At 31.4% G+C, this 24,143-nt stretch overlaps 1 long non-coding RNA gene across 2 annotated transcripts in view; it reads left to right on the forward strand.

The window, feature by feature from the left end:
- The first annotated feature begins 11,674 nt into the window (after window positions 1-11,674).
- The window catches only part of LOC142318026 (uncharacterized), a 314,434-nt gene continuing 301,965 nt past the window's right edge, over window positions 11,675-24,143 (forward strand). For both annotated transcript variants that reach the window (XR_012754779.1, XR_012754778.1), the window contains exon 1: window positions 11,675-12,038. This is a non-coding gene — a long non-coding RNA (uncharacterized LOC142318026). The remainder of the gene's footprint in view (window positions 12,039-24,143) is intronic.

Genomic DNA, 24,143 nt, shown 5'->3' on the forward strand with positions numbered 1-24,143 from the left:
GTAGCAATACACTGAACGTTATGATTGCATTGTTGTTACTATCGGTAGTGTTCTACTGCTTCGCCGCGATGTTCAGATGTTGGACGAGTCCATTTCAGTAACGAGTAGGGGAGTAAGCTTGACTTTTGAAATTTCATGGATGAGTGATTGATGGGTTGCGTTTTATATAGGACATCCTGTACATATTTACTGAACACGTAAATTACTGCCCTAAGTTATCATTGGTGAAGTTATGAGTTAAGAATTATGTTCCGGGATTCGTGCCACAGAAACTTTTAAATGAAAACCAGATATGATAAAACTGCGTCACCGATGTAACCGTAGATTAGATAGAGCTAAAAATTAACCAAGTTTGTTTAGTTAAACTATTTCCAAACGACCGGATGTAAAAAGATAAAAGAGATCTGAATTTTTATCAAATCGACTTAACAGTTTAGATGTTAGAAACCGGCTGTTTTATATTTATTACGGATAAAACATGAATAAATACCGCTGGAGTATTTGTACTTTTATTAAATAAATGTAAAGAGAACTTATTATAAGGGTTGGTTTGTATTTAGAAAACTAGGCTGGTACGAGTATTCAGTCCGTTATGCATAAAAATATAATTATCAATGTTTTATTTTTACTACGAGATGACAATAAAATGTTTACGTTTACCGAAAAATAAACAAAAACAGATAAAACTACAAAGGAAAATGGGGTAGATTAACGGGATAATTTTAGTAATGACGTTCAAATTGCCCTAATGCGCGCGAGCAATTTTTACTCAATTCGCAATTTTTGTTGTTGTATGCGCAAATCATAATTTATTTATAATTTGCGCATGTAATTGCCTACGTATACGTACTCTAAGTGGAAAAGTAAATACAAAAGTATTTGAGAATAAACCGAATTTATATTCTTCGGTATCGTTGAGGGAAAAGGATATGTAAAACATAATATATGCGGATGGACAGAGAAATAAATCGATAATATTATGAAAACCATTTAGTTAGTTCGACCCAGTTACACAAGAATATAAAGAGTAATTTAGAGGAATTTTAATGAAAATAAAAATCGTTTCAAGGCCTGAAGAAGTTGTTTAATATTTCTAATTTTCTTTTCTATGATAGAATAAAAAAAAAATCGAAGTGCACTAACCTCATTTCTGAAATTGCTAAGAAAAAAAAAGAAAATTCATTCGTTGTTTTATTAAAGTAATTGATTTATCTGCTAGTAACATTCGTTTATAACTCTCTATACTTCATATCTCTTAAGTTACTTGTTACTATACTGAGTATTCAAATAGAATTTTTTATAAGTTTATTTTTTTTTAACGGAGTTATTTTTTTATTACACAACATTATTCCCTTCGATGGTTTACACGCACGTAAACTAATCGGTGTCGTTTTTTATACAAGGAAAATTTTTGTCATGGAAGTAGTATTTACCTATTTTTCTTGAATTGTCTTATCCCTGTGCCTACGTATTACAAAACCGTAGATAACGATGATGCATAGATTATCGTAGTAGATTTTTATTCCCCCTTTCTTGTAATGCGGAATGAAGCAATTTATTTTGTTTCGTTACTTTTATGATCGATTGTGTTGATAGAATTCAAATTAACGATAACGATAATATTTATGTTATCGTTAACCGATTTTTTGTAAATGTTCTGTTAGATTAAAAAGTCTTTTTGAACGATCGAATTGATTTTAAAAAATTTTAATCGATCGAAAAATCAACCCGTTTTGTTTTACAACATAAAAATCATAATATGAAACAATCTTGTTATTATTGTTGAATACTTATGTCTTCGTACAATCCACTTTAAAGTACAATAATCATCTCTTTGGGCTCTCCTAAAAAGTCAGAAGGAGTTTCTAGATTATAGAAAAGGGCTATCAAATCGTTATTTAGTTCCCTTAAATGCAAATCATATAGACCGATTTTTAGTAAATTAAAAGTATTAACTTATCCGTGTTATTTAGGCGTATGAATATGCAACCTTAGATAAAAAGAATAATAATTTTTTTTAAATTTACAATATCCACTTTTATTCTAGCTAAACAAGAGAACTTGTTTTCTTTGAGTGCAATTTAACGCAATGTTTCGGCTTACGAGAAAAGACATTGTTATATACTTCCGGTAATTTATTTTGTAATTTTTAATAAGTTACCTTTGAAATGTGGTGCTATAGGAGAATGTTAAAAATCAGATGGGTGGATAAAGTGACAAATGAAGAGGTATTACGGCAAATAGTTGAAGAAAGAAGCGTTTGGAAAAATATAGTTAAAAGAAGAGACAGACTTATAGGCCACATACTAAGGCATCCTGGAATAGTCGCTTTAATATTGGAAGGACAGGTAGAAGGAAAAAATTGTGTAGGCAGGCCACGTTTGGAATATGTAAAACAAATTGTTAGGGATGTAGGATGTAGACGGTATACTGAAATGAAACGACTAGCACTAGATAGGGAATCTTGGAGAGCTGCATCAAACCAGTCAAAACATTTAAATCAAAGTTACCAAAACATTTAAATATTTTCTCACCGATTAATTTGAAATACTAATAAAATAATTTGTTTTACAAAAAGAATGTTAATCCGTCAATGAATTTTTAAATACTACAGTATCGATTAAAATATGTAAAAAACAGGAAATTGAATTTTCTGCATTCCGTTTAACGTGTACGAAACTATATGCTCAAAGAAGATTCATTAAAGTCTTTTGATTTGCGGTGATATTTTTTTATCTTCATATATTTGATACAATATATTATGTATTTATATTTTTAATTATTAATGTAGACACTAATAAATAACTTACACGTTTTTTTTTACGATGCTGATTCGATCAAGGATTTGCCACACAAGGATTTCTGTTGATCTATCCAGCCAAATGCTAGGACAGTTTTTGTTTTTATTTGTGGAGTAGTGTTTTTGATGATCAATATAATGTATTTTTATATATGTATATTGTACCGATTAAATAAAAGATTTATTTATTGGTCCGAATGACGAAGGTGATCAATCACTACATTAATACACATTTCATATTTATTCAGCGCGATGTAATTTGTATTGTTGGAGAAAAAAAATTATGAGGTCACAGGAAGGTCAGAGCATATGATTAACAATTATAACATTTCTATACATTTAGTTGAAATTATGAACTGAAAATTCTAAAATAAAATATGCTGTAGGTAGCATGCCTAATCGTTGCATCGATCACAACCTTCTATGATAATTTTACTTATTCTGCTGAATCACTTAATTATTAGGACGTTCATTTTTCATATTGTTAATAAAGTAGGCTACTTCATACCAGTATGGTTGTAGTGGTTTTATGATCTATGAGAATTATATCGGATAAGACCAACCGTTTACAGTGCTCGCAAATATTTTGATATTAAACTAATCTAAAAAAAAAAATGTAATGTCTGTATAAATGTAAATGTAAATATAAATGCTGTATATAAAACGATAGCTATAAATGGGTTCATGGACTTAAAATACTAAAATGAACGATCGTGTAGGATTGTAATACAAAAAATGTCTGCTGAGAGAATATGAAGAAAAGTAACGAGAAAAACTCATACTAAATTACAAAATAGAATACTAGGAAATAATTAGTTACTTTGCACTTAGTAACGTTAAAATAATAAATAGTAAAGAAAAGAATGGAGAATAAAATCGTGAAACATTTAAATTTACGAACGATTAATATTTAAATAGGATCGCTCTAGAAACATTATTCCCGTATGAATTAACAATTTAGCCTGTAAAAATTTCCTAATTTTGTTTAGGGATGACAAAAATTTTTTTTTTTTGTATCGTTTTTTTATTTATACTAACAGGTCCTTGAATTTAACCTACATAAAAGTTGAATAGTTGAGTATTATTACGTTAAATAGTAATTGATAAAAAGTCGACTGGAAAATGTAGTATGAAAAAAGAAAAACGTGTTTATAGAATGGGACTCGTAGTTGAATCAACTGCGTGCTATTCATTCTTCTAAAAGTGATTGAGAACAGCAAAATCGTTCCTTTCCGCTTTTCATCTATTCTTCCTCTACAGATGCCTTTTGTTCACCTCCATTACCAAAAATATTTAATGCAATAGTGGTGTACCGTATCCAAAATATAGTTGTCAACTCTATTCGATTCGGAAGTATTGTGCACGATTTAAATTGCTTCTGAATCGAAAAAAAATTAAATTATTTTTGATGATTGTTTAAAACTTGTATTAAATTTAAACTATTAATAGTTCAAGGAGTACTGTTTCTCCTTAGAAGTCCAAGATTACTGTATTTTTAAATAGGTACAAAGTATTAAGTTATTAATATACAGAGCATTTCATTTTAACCGTCACAGGCGCACAATACAAAAAAAAATTACCTCAACAAAAGTTATTCAAATTGGAGAGGGACACCTCGTGGTGACCTTGGATTTGAACTTGACGTTGACTTTTTCAAGGTTGAAACAATATTTTAAATGTAATAGCCTATTTTTGACCCCACCGATGAAAAGAGCAGAAATATATTGAAATATACACTGAAATATATGATTACAATATGACCTTGGACCTTTTTTTGAAGGTCATAGGCTAACCATCAGAGATAATGTTATACGATAATGTAGTCATTTTTATGCTCTTTCTCATAGTTTCCGAAATAAATGGCCTGGAATACAAATGTTCCAGGAATACTGTATGATCTTCAAAAACGTGTAACTCGTTTAACGCTGTCTATTATAATTAGGAAGGTATGACCTTCAAAAAAAGGTCCAAGGTCATATTTTGATCACATATTTCAATGAAAAATTTTCTCCTCTTTTCACTGATGGGGTCAAAAATAGGTCATTCCATTAAAAAATCAGTTAACCTTGAAATAACGGTCAAGTTCAAGGTTAACTCCAATCTCACCATTCCAGTTGAAGGTTCAAGGAACCTGAGGTGTCCCCTCCAATCAAAGTAACGTTTGAACTAAAATGAAACACTCTATATGTACTTTTTATAATATTTAGGGTTTGATTATTTTTTAATGAGCGAAAATAACTATAACAAACTTTTACTTTTCTACCAGAAAAAAGACAAAAAATTTTCTTATGTTATGTATTTAAAAAAAAATATATATAAAAATTAAGAAAGAAAATCCATTATAAAAAAATATAATTAACAAAAGTAACTGTGGGAAAACATAATGTAAAATAAAAATAAGAAAATATAATTAAAATGATTTTTTTATATAATACCTTACTGCAGGGTTTGTCAACCTTTCAGTATTTGCGACCCAATTTTCAATCTTAATTTTCATCGCGCTCATTCTCTTATACATTAACAATGTATACAATAATAATGGATTCTGAGTATTTTGACGTTAAAGGTGCACTACGATCTTAATTACAAATCTTACAAATTACCAAGAATAAGTAAATTTATTGATATTTGACAACAACGAACCGCTGTATTGACAAAACAAGTTGTATCTCTACTCGTTATATCTTTATTTCTCTCTGTCTTACATTCACCGTATCGGACATTCTCGTGGCTCCGATATGTGTCGAACATTCTGGAACGTCTGCGCGACCGAAACGTATATAAATGTTGCAGCTCGTTCAGTTCTCTAGCCAGTCTAACTTCTATCGCTAACGAATCTATCGTGAATGTGTATCTTGTAATTTGCGTGTTAATTGCAATTCACGGTACTTAATATTCACAGCAGTTCAATTTATACAGAATCATAGATAAATTTTTAAGTAGGCGTAAGCGAGCATTAGACGATAGTGGAGCATCAACTAGTGCACAGAAGAGCGTGGCTTCGAAAATAGAATCAATAAAGTATTCTCAAGAGTACTTAAATTTTGGGAATGCCTTCAGTAAGAAATATAATTTGTTTACATCAAAAATTAATTTAAAAGTCAGGAAAAGATTCTTGAAAGTGTATGTTTGGAGTGTCGCTTTATATGGAAGTGAAACTTGGACGATCGGAGTATCTGAGAAGAAAAGATTAGAAGCTTTTGAAATGCGGTGCTATAGGAGAATGTTAAAAATCAGATGGGTGGATAAAGTGACAAATGAAGAGGTATTGCGGCAAATAGATGAAGAAAGAAGCATTTGGAAAAATATAGTTAAAAGAAGAGACAGACTTATAGACCACATACTAAGGCATCCTGGAATAGTCGCTTTAATATTGGAGGGACAGGTAGAAGGAAAAAATTGTGTAGGCAGGCCACGTTTGGAATATGTAAAACAAATTGTTAGGGATGTAGGATGTAGAGGGTATACTGAAATGAAACGACTAGCACTAGATAGGGAATCTTGGAAGAGCTGCATCAAACCAGTCAAATGACTGAAGACAAAAAAAAAAGTGCCGAAGTAAATGAAGAAGAAGGTCCTTCTGTGTCATTTGCTCAAAAGTTTTGGCATGAAACAGACAGCACGAAACCTAATAAACATAAACGAATTTGGAAACACTTCGTAGTGAGTAAGTTAAAAACCCCGAGAATTCTTCGAATTATGACTAGCACTAGATAGGGAATCTTGGAGAGCTGCATCAAACCAGTCAAATGACTGAAGACAAAAAAAAAGAACAATACTACTATTCGGGATAATTAATATCACCGTAGAATGCAATTTTAAAATGTACATCAATGCGTTATTGCATTTAAATGTAATAAAGATTAATATAAAATTCATATACATATTTAATTTTCACATAAAACACGTGTGCAATTTACTTTTCATTTTTTGTCCGAATTTGGCTCAGCTGCATTATTGTAATTAACTGTTCAATTCTTTAACTGATGTAGAATAGTAAGATCATTTAATGTAATCAGTGGGTTGCCGCATATTGGGCTCTGCATGCCTTGAAGTGTTGCACAGACGTTTTTTTGTACGAATGCATACCCGCCGACCGCCTTAGATTGATGCGTGAAGGTCAAGGATCGGACTAACATTAAGTTCGTGCCATGTCTGCATCTGTGTACAGTCTATACGATTAAAATAGTTGGCGACCACCGGTCGGTTAAATATGAACTGATTGATCATTGCATCAGGATAACTCTGCATTTATTTAGCGTTAATAGTTTTGAAAGTTAGTGTTGGTTACGTAATATAGAAATCGATTTTATTTTATGGATAATGGAAATGTTGATGTTATTTTAAAAAGGTAGAATTTAAAAATATTTTATAGAATTTCTAATGTTTTGTTCTTACAGAGTATTCTTGTTGTTGTGTAGTTCATTAAATATTAATCAATAAATTTCGGAGTCATAATTCAAAAACAGAAAAAAAAGGTAATTACATAAATAAGCAAGAGTAATTAAATTCGGTTCTTGTCTTTATAATGTCCATAATGCAGTAACTAAATCGTATGAACGTTTAATTTTTCGTGTAAAGAACCGGTTTTGTCCTACCCAGCACCAATGTTATATATAAATAAAGCCCATTCTTTTTTATTTAAATCGTAAAGAGTACTTATTTACGATCGATAATTGTTTTCTTTTGATTTTTACTAAATATTATTGTTAGTAACTACTTACTAATTAATTTTAATTCAGTTTCGAATTGATGTTATATAAAAAAAAAAATCTTGCTCAGTTCTGCGTAAGAAGACCGACCTTTTGTTATTTAAAAAAATGTAATGTAATGTGAAGTTACATATTTTCTCACTTGCCCCGCTGAAATTTTTTGACTTTAATTGAGCATAACTCAAGAAATACTCAACTAATCTTCATAAAATTTTCACGTGCAGAACTTCGATACACTGTTACAACGCATCTAAATTTCAATGAAATTGATGTAGTATTTTTGGAGATTTAAAATCACAGAATTTTATACATAGGCCTATAAATAAATATATAAGGAATGTACTCCTCATAACGCAAAACATAAAGAAATTCATTTTCATTCCCCACTCTCACTATGCAACCGAATGTAACCGTACTTTTCTTAGAGAAATCAGTAAAAATAACAAAATTTAAAAGCGACTAAGACTTATAGCAACCCTAAGAAGAAGGAACAAAACAGCAACAGAAATAATTGAAGAACATAAGAAAGAAGCCGTAATAAGAAAGGGAGTCCAACAAGGATGTTCCCTATCTCCGTTTCTTTTTAATCTTTACATGGAACTAGCAGTTAATGATGTTAAAGAACAATTTAGATTCGGAGTAACAGAACAAGGTGAAAAGATAAAGATGCTACGATTTGCTGATGATATAGTAATTCTAGCCGAGAGTAAAAAGGATTTAGAAGAAACAATGAACGGCGTAGATGAAATCCTACGCAAGAACTATCGCATGAAAATAAACAAGAAGAAAACAAAAGTAATGAAATGTAGTAGAAATAACAAAGATGGACCACTGAATGTGAAAATAGAAAGAGAAAAGATTGTGGAGGTAGAACAAATTTTGTTATGGGAAGTAGAATTACTAAAGATGGACAAAGCGGGAGAGATATAAAATGCCGTATAACACAGGCAAAACGAGCCTTCAGTCGGAAATATAATTTGTTTACATCAAAAATTAATTTAAAAGTCAGGAAACGATTTTTGAAAGTATTTGTTTGAAGCTTTATATGGAATTGAAACCTGGACGATCGGAGTTCCTGAGAAGAAAAGATTGAAACTTTTGAAATCTGGTACTGTAGAATATTTTTCATAATCAGATGGATGGGGATAAAGTGAAAAATGAAGAGGTATTGCGGCAAATAGATGAAGAAAGAAGCGTTTGGAAAAATATAGTTAAAAGAAGAGACAGACTTATAGGCCACATACTAAGGCATCCTGGAATAGTCGCTTTAATATTGGAAGGACAGGTAGAAAGAAAAAATTGTGTAGGCAGGCCACGTTTGGAATATGTAAAACAAATTGTTAGGGATGTAGGATGTAGGGGGTATACCGAAATGAAACGACTAGCACTAGATACGGAATCTTGGGGAGCTGCATCAAACCAGTCAAATGACTGAAGACAAAAAAAAAATAACTTGCATCGTATAAATTCATACTTGTATACTATTTAATTGAAACAGTAAATTTATATTACTCAAATTAATTTAAAGTGCACTATTATTTAAAGCTACCGCTGTTCATCAGTTTTACTGAACTTATTTAACCCTAAACAGCAGAATAAAATTTTTCTTTTTATATATAATGGAATTTATTGTCATCACGTCAATATTTTGTAGTACATGTATTAAAAAGAAACTTCCTCCGCATTTACTTAGACGGATCAGAACAGCGTTATTAAAGAAAATAAAAATTGGTGCAAGTCCATGATAATATTCAAAAATAATAATCACAAGAAAATTGTAAAGTGAATTTTGTGAATTTGCAGAAAATTCAAGATATTTTTAATTTGTCAACAGAGTAATTTCGCTCTGTAAGACAGAATTTTTTTATCTTATTTTAAATAATCTGGTGGAAGGATCTTTTTAATACATCAGTACTTCATTAGAAATGGCAACGGAAGCATAAAAGGACCTTTTGATTTCTCTTAGTCGAAGGATTTTTCTGAGTAAAGGAAAACAGTTTGTAATACTCTGTTTTAATAGAGAAGTGTACTTTTATTTTTTGTAGAAATAAGTTTCTGGCTTCTTTATTTGTATATTTTTATCATTTTTTTTAATATATATATATATATTTTGAATAAAGAAGTTTACATTAATTTCATAAATAAAATATTCAAACATTTGAAGTAGGAGTAATTATTCAGTAAACTCTTGAGTTATTTTCTTTACACAATTTTTAGTTTTAATGTATTTTAATATTTTTTTTTTTGTCTTCAGTCATTTGACTGGTTTGATGCAGCTCTTCCAAGATTCCCTATCTAGTGCTAGTCGTTTCATTTCAGTATACCCTCTACATCCTACATCCCTAACAATTTGTTTTACATATTCCAAACGTGGCCTGCCGACACAATTTTTCCCTTCTACCTGTCCTTCCAATATTAAAGCGACTATTCCAGGATGCCTTAGTATGCGGCCTATAAGTCTGTTTCTTCTTTTAACTATATTTTTCCAAATGCGTCTTTCTTCATCTATTTGTCGCAACACCTCTTCATTTGTCACTTTATCCACCCATCTGATTTTTAACATTCTCCTATAGCACCGCATTTCAAAAGCTACTAATCTTTTCTTCTCAGATACTCAGATCGTCCAAGTTTCACTTCCATATAAAGCGACACTCCAAACATACACTTTCAAAAATCTTTTCCTGACATTTAAATTAATTTTTGATGTAAACAAATTATATTTCTTACTGAAGGTTCGTTTAGCTTGTGCTATTCGGCATTTTATATCGCTCCTGCTTCGTCCATGTTTAGTAATTCTACTTCCCAAATAACAAAATTCTTCTACCTCCATAATCTTTTCTCCTCCTATTTGCACATTCAGCCGTCCATCTTTGTTATTTCTACTACATTTCATTACTTTTGTTTTGTTCTTGTTTATTTTCATGCGATAATTCTTGCGTAGGACATCATCTATGCCGTTCATTGTTTCTTCTAAATCCTTTTTACTCTCGGCTAGAAATACTATATCATCAGCAAATCGTAGCATCTTAATTTTAATATTAAAATTGTTTTTTTCTTATTGTTTGTGATATTTTCCGAAGTAAAATACGATAAGTTATTACCAAATACATTATATTATCCCCTCGCGCGCGCGCACACACACACATTTTTCACTGAAAGAAATTATTATATTAGGTGAAAAAAGCTAATTCAAGCATAACGAGTTTTTTTTATTATAAAAAAAGGTGTAGTTTCGTAAACAAAAATCTTATTCTGTGAGGATAATCGTGTATTAAACGCATTAAACTACGGCTGTTGTTTATTGTTTAATTTATTTATTTAAATTAAACAATAAGCAACAGTATAATAAATAAACAAGCAGTACGAAAATTAGTTTATCATTTCTAGTGTAACAAAAAGTTATGCTTTGAATTAAAAAATATCTTCATTGTTTTAAAGTTTTCATAATTATTAGAGGTATACGTAAATAAAATTATGCAAATATCTAGATTTTATGATTTTGTTGCTAAATTGTGTTCATGTAACTTCATTATCATTGAAATCAGTTTGTGGTGGCCTAATTTTCTACCTCGTTTTATGTTATGGGTTATTAATTATTTGTTTTAGTGTTTCTTATCAATAAAAACCATTTTGAATAAAGTAAGAGACGTGGTATTGTTTTACTAGTTATAATTTTAAAACAAATATGATTTATTTTAATTTTATTTATGTACTATGTTAAGTTTATGTTTCGATTATTTATAATCACAGTATTTTAGAAAAAAATTATGTTTTTCTTTGTTACCAGTTATAACATGATTTTCTTCAGTCAGAAGCAATTTGTATATTTTTTTTGGGGTTATTTCTTACATCTTACAAGATCTAATTATTCTTCGTGAAAATAACCGTTATAAATGTAACATATTTTAATATTATTGTCCTACTTAATTTATTAATGATTATTACTGGTAAAACTGCAGGCGTGTTTCTCTCGGATTAATACTGTGACTGGTGGGCGTACATATTACGGTACATTACCGCAGAGAGAGAAAGCAGTAAAGAATAAACGGGTGGGATATTTTGACTATAATATGTATGTTGGCTATGCTGGTGTAATCGTCATCAGATGCTCGGCGTGCAATGTGTGTGCGCCACCGCCAAGCAGTCGCCTGTGTTATGTCTCGGTGTGCTGTTCTTCTTCTCTATTGAGACAGTCTTTGTCTTTCAGGCTTGCCTTTATTCCACCCTCATGTATTGATCTGCTATTCATCTTTTTGCCCTAGTAATTATCTGCTTGCTTTACTCGATATTTTATTAAACATTACGAATACTGTAATTAAAAATATTTACTGCAGCTTAACTTCATTTATACTTAATGTGACTTAAATTATTCTTTCGTTTAAATACGCTATAATTTTTTTAACGGATTTTACTTTCGTGTTTAAAAAGTGCAAAGAAAAAGTTGCCTTTATTTAAATTAATTTATTTTCGGTTTTGGATCCTATTTTGAATAATTTTTTTGCCGGTGGAATTTCTTTGAAATAATGGTAAGTAAATTATCAGATATTTTTCTTTTTTAAATGAGGAATAACATATATTATTAAATTAAGGAATGTTAGTTATAAGTACAACTGCAGCTTTCGATCGTCTTTAATAACTGCAACAAAAAGAAGTAACAGTACATACATGAATATTATGTGTTTTTTTGTTTTAAGTTAATCAAACTGATATGTTCCTTATACAGTAAACTTAATGAAGATTTTTTGCATTTTTTATTTTGTTTAGTATTCGTTTATTGCGGTATTTTTTAGGCGTATTTAATTAGCAATAAATTTGCTGTGAAAAAATACAAAGTCTGAAAGGAGTTGATAAAATTTTATGCTTAATTTATATAGTGAAAAAGACTACTTGATTTTTTCTTATACATTCGGATTGGATTATTTCTATTTTTAAACAGATTTGTAAAAAAAAAAAATTTGCTCGATCAGATAGAAATTACGATTTCATGTTGGATACCGGCTCTGTATTTTGATTGAAATTGTTCGTAACTAAAGCTGTTCAAACTGTTGAATTCACTGTAGGTGTCTTCATATGCAAATCTTACTTTGAAGCAACTATACAGTTTTAATTAAATTAATTGCTAGTGTAATTTCGTTATAAAATTCCCGAAATTTATGTTTGTAATTTATTGGTGAACGGTATGGTTTTTATTAAATCTATTCAGGAGGTAATTTTTTCCCTAATTAATTAAGTATAGTACATTACCCCATTGTTCGTATAATCGTCTTTGTTTAGTTAGCTGCATTCTAATTTGTAATTTAGTGATCGTTTGTTTAATACTTCAAAATATTTTATTTCTAGGCCATAGACACCGTTGAGTAGATATTTTAAATTTATATAATAAAATGATCATATTTATGTAGTAAAAATTGAAATTCAAAAATTAGGTAGAGAAGCTCTTGCACGCACATATGCATTACATTGGACAGTTGTATTAAAGAGTATTTTCTTATTATTGTTTGAGATCAGCTTGTTAACTAATTAATACATTTTTTACTATTAGACCTCATAATTAAAATAACTGGGTAAAGTTGCTGTACTCGACTTCCCGAGTGTAAGTCGAGTAAGTAAAAACTTTCTTAATTTTTTGAATTTGATACCAAAAGTTATTCTTCGATTCGATTTGTGTCAATTTCTTGGTATCTGAAACCGTCCTCTACAAGAAAGTAAGTCGTTAAATTTTCATTTATTGCTTTATGTAATTTTAATTCTAAACAACTACTGTCACATAAGAACTGATGAAACGGTCACCGCTATTAGTTCATTTTCATTTATACGTTTGAATATTGTTTATTACGTCGCTTCGATGCATTTATATTAAAAAGCCACCCATCAACGCTTCATTGGTACGATAGAATTTTCTTCTTGTTTGCCTTGAATGTATGAGTCACATTGATTTTTTAATCATCGTACTTATCAGATATTTTCTTCTCCCATTTACTCAGATTTAATAATGGCCGAACTTAAATTTCAGATCCATTGATAAGTTAACGTTTATTAAATTTAAAATTATACGGAGTAAAATTTATAAATAATTAGTGTCAGTTCTTTGTGAACGTAAAAAATTTCTTTTTATTTGCTTGTTCGATATATTTTTTAATAAATAAGTGAAATTGATGATTTTTCTGCAGCTTTGGTAACGTAGAGCAATTAAGCCATAGAGTATTCAGAGTACAAATTCCCTTTTAGCACTTTCGGAACCGTGTAAAAAAGGTATTCATTGTGGTTTTTTTTTTTTTGTTAATTTCACGTTTATGAAATAATTGAAAATAGAAATGCGAACCTGAATACTGTATCATCAATCATTTTTTTTTATGATAGACGACAGTATGTTTAACTTCTTATGTTTATCTATTCTATGTGTTTGATACAAATTAGACAAAATCCAAATCTAGTCATTTAAAACGCGTAAGTCAGACATTTTGGAAAACTTTTGTAAGGGAAAATATTCGTTTTTTATTTATTAGGATTCCTTCTTTTGCTTACCGGCTTAGTATTCCGTTCAAACGTGATAGTTTTCGTAACTTATTCAAGAATTACGGCTTGAATTTTTATACAAACTATTAGAAAACAGATTGGTTAATTATACAATAGTGATATTAATTAGTATCTCTTGCAAGGTTTTATGCCACTACAGAATATATCAGTAAATGGTCAGTTTTCATTAGCATGTCGTTTTTTTTTAATTATTTTTTTTGTTCTTTAATTCGTTCTCTTAAGTTATTGCGCAAGTTTAAATCTTTTATTTTTAGATTAACAATTTAGCTATTAAAAATCTTATTGAATATCAGCAAAAATAGTCGATGAATTTTTCAAGGTATTGAATTTTTATTTTGTAACAAAGTAAAACTGTAAATATGCTTAGATATGTTATAACTTGTAAAAGGAAAATGCTGTATAGAAGAAACTGTTTGTAGAATTTTAGGATGACAGGAGTAGTAAAATATTTCTGACAATGTGGTAAATTTTCAGTGTCTATTATTTTTATATTAAATATTTTTATTGTACGAGATAATATCCATGCAATCTGGAAAAATCAGTATAATTAGTTCATAATATGAAAGTTGTTAGCTCAAAATAATTCATTGTCGTTAGCGATAGGCAGTCAAGACAGAAGAAATGAAAAGAATTAAGAGTCATCGGATGTTTAAAAGGATATTAATTATTGTAAAATTTTGAACCAAAATGTTAAGTATTGAATTTATTAAAATTTCAACAAGGAGTTATTTCTTTTTTCAAACTGCTACGGATTTAAATATTTTTAATTCCCGTATCATGATATTCCATATGTCAAGGACTCTATTCGCAGACTATGAGCGATTTAAAATTACGCATTACAGAAATAATGAAGTCGTACTTCTTTATTAGTCTAACATTACCTTTGCAGGAATTAAGTATATGAATGGTTTGTTTTATAGTTGAAAGTTAATTTGTTTTTTTAGGTAAAGGAAACCGTGTTTAATAACATTTATATCGTGATCTGTACGGGAATATTGTCGGAGTATCTTCAGTGCTGAATTAATCAGCTGGATTATAAAACTAGTTATTATCGCGTTTAATAAATATTTATGAAAGTAGTAAATAGTTAATTTAAAATTGATTTATCACACATAGTTCTTACTAAACATAAAAACTTAGAATAATGCTTTTTATTTTACCTTGCAAACTAATTCTTTGCCTTATGATAAACAATATTCCGTTTAGAAATAAACATAATTTAATCGATATAAAACTTTTGTCATATAATATATTAAAATTTACTCGTAAAATTATTTCTTTAATTAAGACAAAAAATACGGTTGTTGCATTACTCAACATTTTTACTTTAAATTCTATCTTATTTAATTTTACGATCCTTTCTGCTTCGTTTAACGCAGTTTTATTTCATTACTAATATTTGCTTTCACACAAAATTAAAGAAACGTATTTCTTTCATTAATTTTTATCCTAATAAGATTTACAGCCGTATAAAACAGGCAAAAACAAATTTAAAAAAAGATTAACTACCTAATAATATTTCTCATTGTTATCGTCCAAAATTTGGACGAAAAAATTTTCCGGTTATAATAGTTTTGACGCAATAATTGTTTAATTCGGAAATGTAAGGTTATTTAAATAAAATGTAATCTCTTTGGCAAGTCAAGCATGTGTACAGCGTAATTCTTTATTTTCCGACCGAATCGAAATCATAAAATAAAAGGTTTTTTTTTGTTTTTATATTAACTGATGTTGGGAAGAGAACTTTTTTTTATTTTAAAAGCAACGTTATAATATAGTCTTTGTCCATGGTACTGTGAACTGCTGTTTGTCAGAAGAAAAGGATGCTCCAGCTAATCTTTTCCTTGCTAGCGTTTTTATAAAATCGCCCATTTTGGGGCTAAATATTTAATTCAATTTTTATTTCATTTAAAAAAAAAAAAAAAAAAAAAATAGAATTCGGTTTCGTTTTGTTAATCATTACATTTAAAGCGAATATTCAGTTTTTTTTTGAAATGACACGAAAAGTTGCTGGGGAAGAAAATAAGAAACAATGGTTGTGTAAACAATATAAAATTGAAACGCCCAATGATCGTCAAATATTTAACGGGACTAGTATATAATCCGATTATACAGGGTCATTCACGGGAACCGGATGTTTATGAAGTGGGTTGTACTCGGGCGTTCGTTGAGGGAGGGGCACATGGCTGGTGTCTGACGTTTCCTTTGTTCATAGCATTTACATTTTAGTCTTTGAGATGGAGCCGTGGACGCTAGACCAACCCCTGTACGCGTATGACAGTTTTGTGCGAAATGACGAATCCGTAACTGCTGTTCAGCGAAATTTCCGCCGTCAGTTTAATATCCATCGTAATGCAAGCGTCCCTTCTCGTAACACAATATTGCGACGGGTAAACAACCTTCGAACAAGCAGTTCAATATTGAAGAAAAAACCACCGGGTCCCCGACGAACTGCTAGCACTCCGGAGAACATCGAACGAGTAAGGAAAGCCGTTGTCAGAAGCCCACGCCGCTCTATTCAGAGGCATTCAGCAGCGTTTCAAATGAACACAAGTACGGTAAGACGAATTCTGCATACAGACCTGCATTTCCATCCTTACAAGATAGCCGTCGTGCAGCAGTTAAACGAGCAAGATTTCACGCAGCGATTACAATTTTGTCGACAAATGCTTACCGTTTTTGAAGAAAATGAAAATTTGTTATTGTTAATGAGTGACGAAGCCCATTTTCATCTGAATGGCTTCGTCAACAAACAGAATTGCCGGTATTGGGCAGAAAGATGCCCACATCAGCTTCACGAGAGACCACTTCATAGCCCAAAGGTTTTTTTGAAGAAAATGACGCTGTCGTAAATGTAACAGCTGATCGTTACATTGCGATGCTGAATACGTTTTTCATCCCTGAGTTACGAAACCGGGGAATCGATTTTCAAAATGTGTTATTCCAGCAGGATAGAGCTACAGCGCACACAGCGAGGGCAACGATGGCTGTTCTCCGTAACTTGTTTCCGAGACGGATCGTTTCCAGATTCGGCGATATTACTTGGCCCCCTCGGTCCCCCGACTTGAGTAGTTGGGATTTTTTTCTGTGGGGTTTCTGAAATCGCGTGTGTACGGCAGGTCCTCCAATGGTCCTCCTTTTTAGGTATGTAGACATGCTGCAAAGAATTGAGGCCAGTTACCGTGAAAAGCTACAACAATGTATTGCCCAAAACGGACATCAGTTGCCGGACATAATTTTTCGTTCACGAGTAACTAACAAATGATTTGATTTAACAAGTGTTTCAGTACCGATAAAACTTTTTTAAAGTAAATATTTAATTTTTTATGATTATTTTAAAAACATCCGGTTCCCGTGAATGATCTTGTATTTTTAATTTAACAAATGTGTGTACGAATCTAACATTTAGAGTTGCTAACAATAAAATACAATAACTATTCCGATATTCTTAATGTTTTTTTTTTTTTTTGCATTAAATGACAAGCAGTTTGTTCTTTAAGAAATGTTTCCTCACCATTTCCTTGCAATTATTAAATTGTCTTAGACTATTGATATCTTAATAAAATGTAGTCTGGGACGGTGCGGATTTGTTCACTTCTCTTTTAATAACCATTCAAAAGCTGTAATACTGTTGCGACCATTTATTAGTCTATTTTTAAGATAATTTCATTCTCGATTAATATTTTAAATTTTGTGGGGACAGACGAAATCTCAGAATTTATTTATTAGTATTATTTTGTTATTAAATATTACACTTTTTGGATAATTTAAAAATTTCATCTTTTTTGAGTTAAATCCTCTAAATCAAAAAAATTGCTAATATAATTTTTATTTCCTTACATCAGATTCTATTTTAATACGAGAATATTGTTTTATTTTGTAACTTTATAACTACCGACTAATGTCGGTAGTTATTCTGTTTAGACATATTTCTTTTATCGGTTCTTACGTGTTTTATAGTTCTTACATGTTTTTTATTGTAGCTTCGTATGCATTTCCAAAATAATATTTGACATAACTACGTCGAAATAAAAATTAATAATTAAAACTAGGAGTTTATTTGTGCACGTTTAGTCGCTGTAATTATTTGTATTTCTTTCAATACGAGTGGTAGGTGAAAAGAGAAGAAGACTGAAAATTGTGATCGAATTTAATATCTAACTAAGGAGCACCTTCAAAGCATTAGTGTGTCGTTTAGGAATAAAATGAGGGAAGATAGAGGTTATGCGGGACAAGAAAGCTGTACATTGCAGCAGACACAAATGTCTGACCGCTAACTAAACCGCAGCGACCGTGCTGTGCTCATCACGTTACCCACAAAATCCTTATTACACTGTCGTCATGCCATCTAGCTGTGGCTTGTGTATAAAGCATCAACTGACAGTTCAGACAGAGTGCTTGTGTTCCGTGGTGAATTAATAACGTATATATTCATAATTATGTTTATTTAATCGGATTCATCGTTGTTTGATGAAACGCTGATGAAGTAATAAGCTGCCGTTAAATGTTCTAAACGAGTTGAACTTTACATTCAGTACGTTGTGCTACATGTTTTCATCCTTCACTGATAATCCTAAATGCCGTTTACATAACAGTATTTTTTTATAGCTCCTGGATGATATGGAGCGCTCGAATAATAAATTATCAATACCGACATAATGCAGCCATTCCAAAAAAAATTACTGAGGAACATTACAGTGGGGTCTTGGTTTTTAAGAAACTGTGAGTTCCACGAATATCTGGGTTTAACGTACGTTCGAGATGAAATACAGCAATTCGGTACAAAGTATTAACCGCGGCCAAACAACAACGTGAATTATTTTGCTGTTAACCTGCTAGACAATAATGAAGACGTTGGAAGGCTAAAACGACTGTTTTTTTGTTGTTTTTTTTTCAGAATTTTTACGGGCATCGACTGCTAGGGTCATTAGCCCGCGTGACATTCTTTAAAAGAAATTCGTATCACCATCAGGATCGTCATATGTAAGGGTGTAAAGGGCCCTTACATTTTATTTAAAAGCACAAATTATACAGAAACATTATAACAGAACAAAACAAAACAACACTTATGGGGTGTAAAGGGCCCCGATATTAAAATTTGAGATAAGGTTTTCAAAAAGACCATGAAATTAAAAGTACAACTTATCAATACCATTTCTTTCTTCTACCTGTCTCGTTTATAGTTTGTTTAAGCACCCTCGGGGCGACAAGAACCGCCGTGAAGCAGTATATTAGTCGCACCAGGATGCCGTGGCAGATAAACAGGCTACAGGCATCCATTGCGCTTACTCATAGCCTCGCGCCCACAGTTTACCCTTGAGGGTCCCCCATGCCATCATTGGACACACCCCGACTCACTGCTCTTGAATGCAGACGAGCCAGGATGGCCTAGGCAAGAGGGCTACCTCCCGTCACTACACGTACCACGCTTCGAGACTCCCATATACATAAAGAATTCCACTTAGAAATTCTTTAACACAGCTTTAAAAATTTTTCAACTTTTACAGACTTCTAAGAAGTCTACTGGCGTGTAAAAATGCAACTATCTTTTCTTCATTTCCATTATCCAGATCAGCAGTAATGTCACTTCTTAGACGGAACCTCTTTCTGAGGTCCTCATATATTGTACACTCTTCTATTAGATGCTTAATTGTAAGTGTTTTATTGCAAACACCGCACATTGGTCTCTCTTCGCCGTTTAACAAATATGTATTTGTCAATCACGTGTGACCGATTATAAGTCTGGTCACAGCTACTTGTTCACGGCGAGTCAACTTAACCTCGCTTTTCCATTTATATGGAGAAGTTTTCATTGAGTTTAATTTTGTATTTAAACTCCTCCAATCAGTATTCCATTTGTTTCTTACTATGTTCGTTAGACGGTTTTTAACATCTGCCACTCTTACAGGAAATGCATCCAAATCATCGCAGACTGTTGCCTTTTTGGCAGCTTCGTCTGCGCTTTCATTACCTGTAATACCAGCATGCCCTGGAGTCCATACAAATACGCATCGCTGTCCTCGTGGGTTTAGAACATACAAAATGGACAGGATGTTTGAAATTAGGACATCCTTAATGTTTTTGTTCCGAATTGCAACAAGTACACTTAGAGAATCGGAACATATTAGCACTCTCTCTTCGCAATAGTGTTCTGTGTAGCTGAACAAAGAGCTTGCTGAATGGCAGTAAATTCTGCCGTATAAACACTGGCCATATCTGGCAGTTTCCAAAAGTGGGCTTCTCCATTTATATATATGGAGCATCCAACACCATGTTCGGTTTTAGAACCGTCAGTATAAATTCTAATATATTCTTCATAACTACTGACGGTTGGCAAAAATTCCTGTTGGATGATCACTCGTGGTTTCTTTTTTATTTCTCCCTGAGAGAGATCCAATCTTGTATTTACCGCTGGCAAGAACCATGGCGGTATTTCTCTTGTGAAAATTGCTAGAGTCACCAAAATGACTGTTTTGGTGACTATATGTGATTTAAGTTGAAGCTGCTTCCGCTGAGTATTACCCGTTAATTCACTATTTTACTTTGTTCAGTTTTAACTATTCTTCGTTATTAATTTTAGTTATATTTTAATTTTTTTTTCTCGCTGTTTCACCGTTTCTCTTGTTTGTTAATCATTTGAGTGTTTTTGTTTAGTGTTGAGTTACCTATGGTTCTGTTTTCCGTCTTAAAACTTTATGTGTGTACTTATGTTGAATGTTAGGAAGGAACATAGGAATATTAATATATAATTTTTAAGGATCTTCTACGGAATGATCTGCATCTGATTAATTTTGATCGTATTACGGTTTCTTAAGTATTTTAACCGATTGTAAATTCTATTTTGAGCCAAAATAACATAAATATATTATGTAAATGTTTTTAATTGTTTTTTTAATAATTAAATTAAATCGTAATAGAATTTTCTCTTATAAACTGTGTTTGGTATTAAACTAGTAGCGAGATTGAATTTATTAAATAAATTATGCAAAGTAATTTTTATCGCCGATAAAAACATTGTGTCCAATTTATATTTTATTACTAAAATCTTAATGTCTTTTTAAGATTGATAAGAATTGAAGCAATAGAAAAATTTTATTAAAGATGAATATATAATCACATTTATTTATTGCTGTCAGGATAGGAATGTTGCTATACGGTATTATGAGATAGCTTGTACTAGTTGGATTCTGCAATACTGTAGCCGTGTTTTTTCAACTTGAATTAAAGGAATATCTAGATTTATTTTATTTTAAAAATTCGAATTTGAATAGAGTAGTCATTCACAATATGTTGAAATTATACGATTGTATTTCTACTTTCAGATTTTTTTTAAATTTTGAATGTAGGTTATTAAAGCAAAATTTGTGTATTTATTTTTTTTTACGAAGAAAGATGGCTTGGCTAAACAATTTTTATTTAAAAAAAAATATTTTTATGATATTCACGGTTTCTACCGTAATTGGCGTATTGCTGTTTAACCAAATCGGGTTTGAATATAAAATTGTATTTAAATCTGTACTATACAGGTTCTTAAGGTTTTGGTTTTATTCTTTCTTTTAAAGTAACGGGATATTCCTTTGTGTTGGCAGTACAAAGGGTGAATCTCATTACCTTATAGTAAATGGGAAGTCGCTTTGTGATTGAATTTCGCTATAAAATTGTTTTTGCCAGCGGCTCTTTTATGAAAAATTAAAGTCAAGGAAATAATTTATTTAGGCTATCTGCAGTCGTGATGTCAGACTAATTTAAACTAATTTCTTTGTTTCTGCTGTAATTCTATCGCATTAAGTTCAGTGTATTGCACCAAAGTAATATGTATATTCTTTATTATTAAGATATCTGTATTACAAAATAAAGCCAGCCGACGGGAGTACTTTGGTAGAACTAATTGCTCGCTATCTGCTGCCGGCCTCGTCCCATCGACCGGTTTTTCGTACTACTCATATTCTAAACGGAATTGGTTGGCTGTACTTGAACTAATGTGACACACACGCCTATTGAATTTTGACATAAGTACGAAAATATTGTTAAAATTGTACGTATATGTGACAATAACATTTAGAAGTAGAGTAAGCTGTTTGGGAGCATCAGTTTCCTTGATTTCCTATCGCCTCATCAATTCATTATTTTCAGGGAATATGTTCTACTCGTCTTATGACAAGTAACTTATATATATATAAATATTTTTATTTCTATCGTATACCTTAAATTTATTTTAAAGTTTTATTCGTTTAATTATATATATTTTTTACATACTTTTCATTTTATTCCATCGTGTAAAAAGTTCCTTCATGCAAATAATTATTGTATTTATTTATTTTCTTTTTTTGTGGAAAAATTGGAATAGCCATATTTTGTATTTTTTATTTTAAATTTTGAAATGTCGGTTAGAAAAAATTTTATTTTATTCATATGAAACCCTGCCTGCTAGGGCAAGTTAAGAAAAAAGAATTTAGCTCACGTTTTCATGGGCGTTTTCTTAAATTCCATGTCCGCTATACGTATTTGTAGCGACACGTGATGCTTACATTATTAATATTTATCAGCGTGTGGTTTCGCTGCGGTATTTTTACGATAATTAATTGTTACTCTAATTTAAAAATATCCGTGTGTTTATTAAAAGCACTAATGTTTTATATGTACGATAAAACTTACATAAATTATTTGAATGAATCAATTCTGATCGTTGTAATATTTAGCTTTATTCTAACATACAGAGTGTTCCATATAAAACGCAACCCAACCTTATATGGTAGGTATTACAATAATAAAAAGGCATATGTAAGTGTAATTTTTATTATTACCATCCATTACCTTACATTTAGAGTAAATGTTGAAGTGGCCGCCATCTTCTTGAATACAAGCTTCAATTCTTTTTACAGCGTTTCTTGGAACTTTTTTCAAAGTTTGTGGCCGGATATTTATACATCTTGTTCAATATCTTTGAGGTAACCCCGTAGAAAAAATCCGCCGCAGTCAAATCTGGAGATCTTGGTGGCCACAAGCCTCGACCGATAATTCGATTACCAAAGAATTCCTCGACTAAATCAGAAGTAGAACCTGCGTAGTGCGATGTCGCACCGTCATGTTGTAGCCAGCAGTGTCTGTCTTCCTCTTCTAAGATTGCGATGAACTGAAATAAAATATCCCGATATCGTTCTGCATTAATGGTGAACTCGAAAAAAGTAGGACCGATTATTTTCTTCCGCGATATCGCGCACCACACGCCCGACTTCTGCGGGTGTAATTGTTTTTCGTGATAAACGTGGGGATTTTCAGCACTTCAAATTCTACTGTTTTGGCTGTTTACGTAGCCATCCAAATGAAACCGTGCTTCATCTGTGAAAAATAACGAATGCATAACATTAATTCCCTCACGCAGAAATCGACGGAACCGTTGACAATATTGTAGCCGTTTTTCTTTGTCGGGCTCAAGAAGTCGATGAACCGTTTGAATGCGATAAGGTCGTAATTGTAATCGTTTGGTCGCCCGATGAACAGTTGATTTATACAAATTAATTTCAGCAGACAAACGTCTGATCGATTTACTTGGCGAGGCGAGTAATCGGTCTTTGATTTCAGCGACAGTATCTGTATTCAACACTGACGCAGATCTTTTGTGTTCCTTGTTATTAACAGAACCGGTCTCTCTAAATTTTGCATACTGATGTTTTGTTAGGAGCTGGTTTATCTGTGTACTTATGGCGAAACAAATCTTGCACAGCAACCACTGATTTCGTACTGAAGTACGACTCGACAATGAAAACACGTTTATCTAGCGAAAACGCCATTTTGTCTCTAGCAATACAATGAACGTTATGATTGTATTGTTGTTACTATCGGTAGGGTTCTACTGCGTCGCCGCGATGTTCAGATGTTGGAATTTCAGTAACGAGTAGGGGAGTAAGCTTGACTTTTGAAATTTCCTGGATGAGTGATTGATGGGTTGCGTTTTATATGGGACACCCTGTATTTAGAAGGTTTGTATTTTTAATAGTATTTCAGAAAATCCGACAGTGATTTCAACCAATTGTTTAAAAGTTTTGTTTCTTTTACGTTTTGCAGTACACAGTTGATCTTGTAAATTTTGTAAA

The sequence above is a fragment of the Lycorma delicatula genome, chromosome 1 (genome assembly GCF_047948215.1).
Source record: "Lycorma delicatula isolate Av1 chromosome 1, ASM4794821v1, whole genome shotgun sequence".
Classification (NCBI taxonomy): domain Eukaryota; kingdom Metazoa; phylum Arthropoda; class Insecta; order Hemiptera; family Fulgoridae; genus Lycorma; species Lycorma delicatula.